The sequence below is a fragment of the Pyxicephalus adspersus genome, chromosome 2 (assembly GCF_032062135.1).
Source record: "Pyxicephalus adspersus chromosome 2, UCB_Pads_2.0, whole genome shotgun sequence".
NCBI classification, from domain to species: Eukaryota; Metazoa; Chordata; class Amphibia; order Anura; family Pyxicephalidae; genus Pyxicephalus; species Pyxicephalus adspersus.
Genome location: NC_092859.1, coordinates 133,877,355 through 133,883,024, shown reverse-complemented (window position 1 = coordinate 133,883,024; position 5,670 = coordinate 133,877,355).

Genomic DNA, 5,670 nt, shown 5'->3' with positions numbered 1-5,670 from the left:
CAGACAGTGACACAGGAGGAGGAGAGGACCCTGCCCCGAAGAGCTTACAATCTAGGAGATGTGGGAAGTAACACACAATAGGATGGGAGATATGTAGTGGTGGGAAGTAGTGACAGTTTCAAAAGACAGAAGAAGATGGGTAGGCAAGTTTGAAAAAATATGTTTTGAGCGCTCTTTTAAATGAGCCGAGAAAAAGTAGGAACAAGCCGAATAGGAAGAGGAAGACCATTCCAGAGAGTTGGGGCAGCTCTAGAAAAGTCTTGGAGCCGTAAATGTGACGAGGTTATGAGTGAGGAAGTCATTAGTAGGTCATCAGAGGAGTGGAGAGATTGGCTGGGGGAGTATTTTTTTTAAGGGACAAGAACTGCGTAGGGATTTGAAGGCAAAGCACAGGATATTGAATTTGATTCTAAGGTGAAATGGAAGCCAATGAAGAGAACTAAAAAGAGATGCAGCGGAAGAGGAGCGGAGGGAAGGATGGATAAGTCTGGCTGCAGCGTTCATAATAGATTGTAGAGGAGAGAGTCGGGTTGGTGGAATACCAGAGAGGAGGATGTTACAGTAGTCCAGACGAGAGATGATAAGAGTGTGTACAAGGAGTTTGGTTGTCTCTGGGGACAGGTAGGGGCAGATTTTGGAGATGTTGCGTAGGTGAAAGTGACAGAACCTGGAACAGAAATGCTTAAAATCCCTGCAATGTACACTGACCACCCATAGGGGATTGTTGTTAAAATTTCACTTTGAAGAGAACCTTCACACAGTATTGAATAGATGCATGAGATGCAGTTGATCTAAGGTGGTATAGTCTGTTCACATAAAGAATACATTTTCCTTGCAATGGATATATTTTACTTAGTAACCAAAGTAAAGCTCAAAGGCACATACAGTATATGGCCCATTTGTTTTAAGGTTCACTTTTATCTCTGCTCTGATGAACAAAGATTAATTACAGAGCACATTTTTGTGTGCAATATTTTCTAGTTTATGTCACCATCATTGATTCTAGAATGTTTCCATTTCTCCTTTTTATGACTTTGTGCTATACAGGTATGACCTTTTGTGTTTGTGTTTTTAATGCAATATAATCGACTCTCTGAAGTATGAACCTATTTGCTGAGCCTTTGGTGCAGATTCTAACAAAAGCACCACAATAAAATGTAAAATGTAGTTTTATTTCAAAGCTAATACATCCTTAACAGTCTTATCTCCAGGTTTGCACAGTTCTACAAGCTCCTCTTCTACACTGAAATTTCTGACTGTGATTGTACTCAGCATGCTTAGTTTCTCCCATCGGGCCTGATTTATTAAAGTTCTCCAAGGCTGGAGAAGATACACTTTCATCAGTGAACATGGGTGATCCAGTTATTTTTTAGCAAATGTTTCCAATCCTGTACCAGATCCTTTCAATGTTTGCTGGATTAGCCAGATCCACTGATGAAAGTGTATCTTTCCATCCTTGGAGAACTTTAATAAATCAGACCCAATGTCCCAATCAATAGAACTCCCATTTCTAGATGAAGGCAATCCAGCATCATTTAGGCCTTTATCCCCCAACCTTTCTGTTCCTTACCTTACCATTTCATTGGATTTCAGCTCTTTCAATCATCGTAGCATAGAATTACATGTGGAGGTTATCACAGTGTCCTGATTCCAGGAAGCTTTACACGGCACCCTGCTGTCCCCTCCCTGTAGCCATGATATTCCTGCATTGTGTAGTGAAGCACAAGGACCGAATGATTGTATCACTGGATCTACAATAGAAGATGCAATGGAAATACCAGTGGCACCCACAAAAATATATTTTAAAATCAAGGACAAGGTGGCACTGTTTGTGCGGGCAGGAAAAGAAAAGAAGTTTAATCTCTGCATACAGATGGGATTCTTCACTGTAAGGTCTGTGAAAATTTGGAATAGGCTCCCTGAGGAAGTAGTTTTGGCACCTACTATAGATTGATTTAAGAAAAAAGCTAGATGCTTTTCTAGAAGCACAGAATAATAGTGGGTATTAAGGGTTAAAGACACCAGAGACTGTTGATCCAGGGAACATCTGATTGCCTCACAGGATCAGGCAGTTGGAGTAAATTAAATGAGGGTTTTATAAAGGTTTTTGCCTTCCTCTGGATCAGCTATATCTATATTTATTTTTTTGGAATATGCTGGTTTGTAGTATGTTTTTTTCCCTAGTAGTTGAACTTGATGGACTTATGTCTAACCTGACTAGCTATGTAATATGCCCATGAAGTCTTCCATGAATTATTACATCTTTCTAGAAGGTTGCTCATATATATATTTACATGTAATGTAAATTTTCATTTAGCTGTTTCAAAATTAGGTTGAAAAAAAGACATACATCCACCAAGTTCATTTTCATTGATTTGGTTGTAATGAAGATCGTAATCACTGTTCAGAAAGCAAAAAAAGAATTTTCGGAACATACTTACTTCCACCTATATAATTGGCTTTCTATTCATGGTATTTTCAGAATTGAAGAATAAAACATGATCTTATTGCTGTGTGTCATACTGCTGTGTTTTTTACCATGTCATTTCCTCTAAATTTGCTAGGAGAAAAGTGCAAATGACAAAGGCCCTGTAGTGGCACAAGTCTGGAATATATGTACTTTACCTGTAGCCTTATTTCTAAGACGATAAGGTCTCTTATAAAGACAAAGAAAGAGATGAAGAGCATTGCAGCTCATGTGCTTTGACAAGCCATTGTTCCCGAATGTTGCACATTATCATTCAGCATGTGTTTGACCCTAAAATTGTTTATCCCACAAATTCAGATGAAAGCTCACCCTTCAGGAAACATGTGATGTAACTTTGGATTTGTATAATTGTAGAAACATATAATCATACCAGAAACCTCATGATATCTCTCTGCCCAGATTTTAACTTCATCAGCAGTTTTGTGTGTTTTGGTGTAAGGAAATCCACCAGAAAGTCAGTGTCTCGGAGGAGGGCAGGAATGCATAATGCATTAGCTATGATGTTTGCTAGACTTGTCTTCTCACATCTCTGGCTTTGAGATATGTATGAGCAATAAACACAAATATCTCCAGAAAACCCTTCCGCTGCCAGAGCAGCCAAGGAGAAAATCAATATTTGTCCCATATACAAAGAATCATTAAAAAAAAGGGAAAATTCTTTGTGTTTTCAGATGACTCAATCTATTAAAATGTCTCGAAATAATTGGATTACAAGAAAGACGCATATAATGAAGAAGGACAAAGCAATGGATTGATCAGTGGCCATTGGTGAGGAATGATTCCCTAGCACAAACTCACATGTCTACAGAATTATAATAAGGCAGTTACTGTATACAAAGGGCCAGAAAAGACCAATACAAAAACATTGCTAAGAGATTACAGACACATCCTCATCATTGTGATCCTAATTTGATAATGGGTTTAATATAAGCACCTATATGCAGTTCAATTTTTCAGAGCCATGCAAGTGGATTAAGCACCTGTTCTGGTAAGAGGGAACAAGTCGGTATCAAAAATACACAATATAATTTACATAAATTGTTTACCACTAATAAAGGTTTGTCCTCATATATATTTGGCAAGTTGTAAAAGACCCTGAGTCCAACAATGGAGATAGCGGTGATGTAAAAATTTACTAAGGATATTTTGTAAGCAGTTTTTTTACTTTTCTTCAATAGCGATGATAGTGTGAAAATCCCCTACCAGCTTTTTTAAAGTGTAAGGATATGTTCATATTGTTGTTGTTTGCAAGCAGTTTTATTGCTTAAAACAGCTTGCAAAAAATGGTTAAAATTAGTTTTTTTTCTTTACTTATTTTTTGCAAGCAGTTGATGGTAGCAGTGTTGTTGCTTTTTTTCAGATGTTACCTGCAGAATCCCAGGTTAGTTTGCCACTTCTGCTGCTGCCCATAGGCTGGAATTGGAACCAAGTCTTAGTTATGCAAGTTTATGCAAGACGTAATGGTGTTTCTGGTGTTTTGGCCCATGGCTTTATATATATAAATGTTTGACGCTGCAATTGGGATGATAAAATATCACCCCTTTTATTATTTTCTTTGTCTACCAATTTTATTTGTTTTCTAATTATTGTCTTTATTGGTTTCTCTTTGTTGAAAATGTGTCCTGACATTTTTTTAAATATATTTAAACAGTCCAGAATTGGAACCTATTGTCACTGCGTGTATATGTTTTTAAATGTTTTCTAGCATTTTTTTTAAAGCAATTTCAATTTAAAAATGTGGGAGAGCACTGCTTGGCTACATTTTGCAAATGCCTGCAAAGACTTCACGGTTACTACCGCATGTGGGAGCCTTTCAGTTGTCAATAGAGACCTGGGATTGAATGGATTTACCCCTCAACTCCACACCTTTTATTTTTCTTTTATGTTTAAGGAAGAGTTACCACACCTGTAGCATTTGTTTTGCTGTGTTTGCTCTCCTTTTTTGTCCCTTTACCATTGGATCTCCATATTTAACAGTTATCATTAACACAAGGTAATGCTTCAGTGGAGATACCTGCTTAACATAACAACTGTTATAGCTGTGATTTTGCCTTCCTGGCAGCATATTTCCTTTCACTAGGGATGAGCAAGCATGCCTCTGGCATTCTCGCGAAAATTTCTTTGAACTTCCGCAAAATGTTGGCGAACTGATTTCGCAAAACCATCAAAGGATCAAGTAAATTATAACAGGAAGATTCACAGGGGATACACAGGATTCCCTGGGAATCCTCCCCGTTTGCGATCCCTGGGGCACTAGAGGTTAATTAACCTCTAGTGCCAGGGATCGCACACTGTTCTCAATGAACACTGTTCCCACGGCTGCATTCATTAAGAAGATCCCCGGCACTAGAGGCTAATTAACCTCTGGTGCCCTGGGATCGCAGTGGATTCTCAGGACTGCAATGAATCTGGGAATCCTGTTTGCTATCCCCAGCACTGAGCTTTCCTCAGCCAATCATAGAGCACTAGAGGTTTTGAATGGGAAGACTTGTCCCCATTTAACCTCTAATGCTCGGGAGCACACACTGAGCTGATCACTGAATGCAGCCGGCGTTGCATTCATTGATCAGCACAGCCGGCGATCTTTTTTTTAAAAAAAATTTGAGCTCCATTGGCCAATTTCGGTAAGCGAGAATGGCAGAATTTGCCCCGAAGTCGAGTTTTAAAAACTCGCTCGCTCGTCCCTACCTTTCACTCTCTGTTGCCTCAGGGACAGCTCCAATCTCACAGCACACCAAACAAAATTCCTGGATTTCTGCTTTAAGATGTTATTGCTATTTGTCTAAGGCACCTTTCAAATTTGTGAACAAAAACTGTGCAGTCAGCCACTCCCAACCTCCCCTATTCAACTACTATGCATTCTTTTTAGTCTTAACTGCAGTGTATGATAACTGCCTTGTCATGTGGTTGTGGTGCAGTTCTTCCTCCAAGCAAGAAAGCATCTAAGCTGTCTAACGTGACTTTAAGGAACTGCGTGCAAACACATGCACAAAATGCTTGCCAACTGAACCCAGTTAATTGAGTGGAAGTGATTGGGAGGGTGATTGAACCTGCAGTAGATTGTTTTAATCAACCACTAATCTGAAATGACCATATGGCTCACCACTGCCGCCACAACTGTTATGTATTGTTCTGGGCTTGTTAAATCTTTATACTATGTGCAATTTACTTTGTAGAACTTT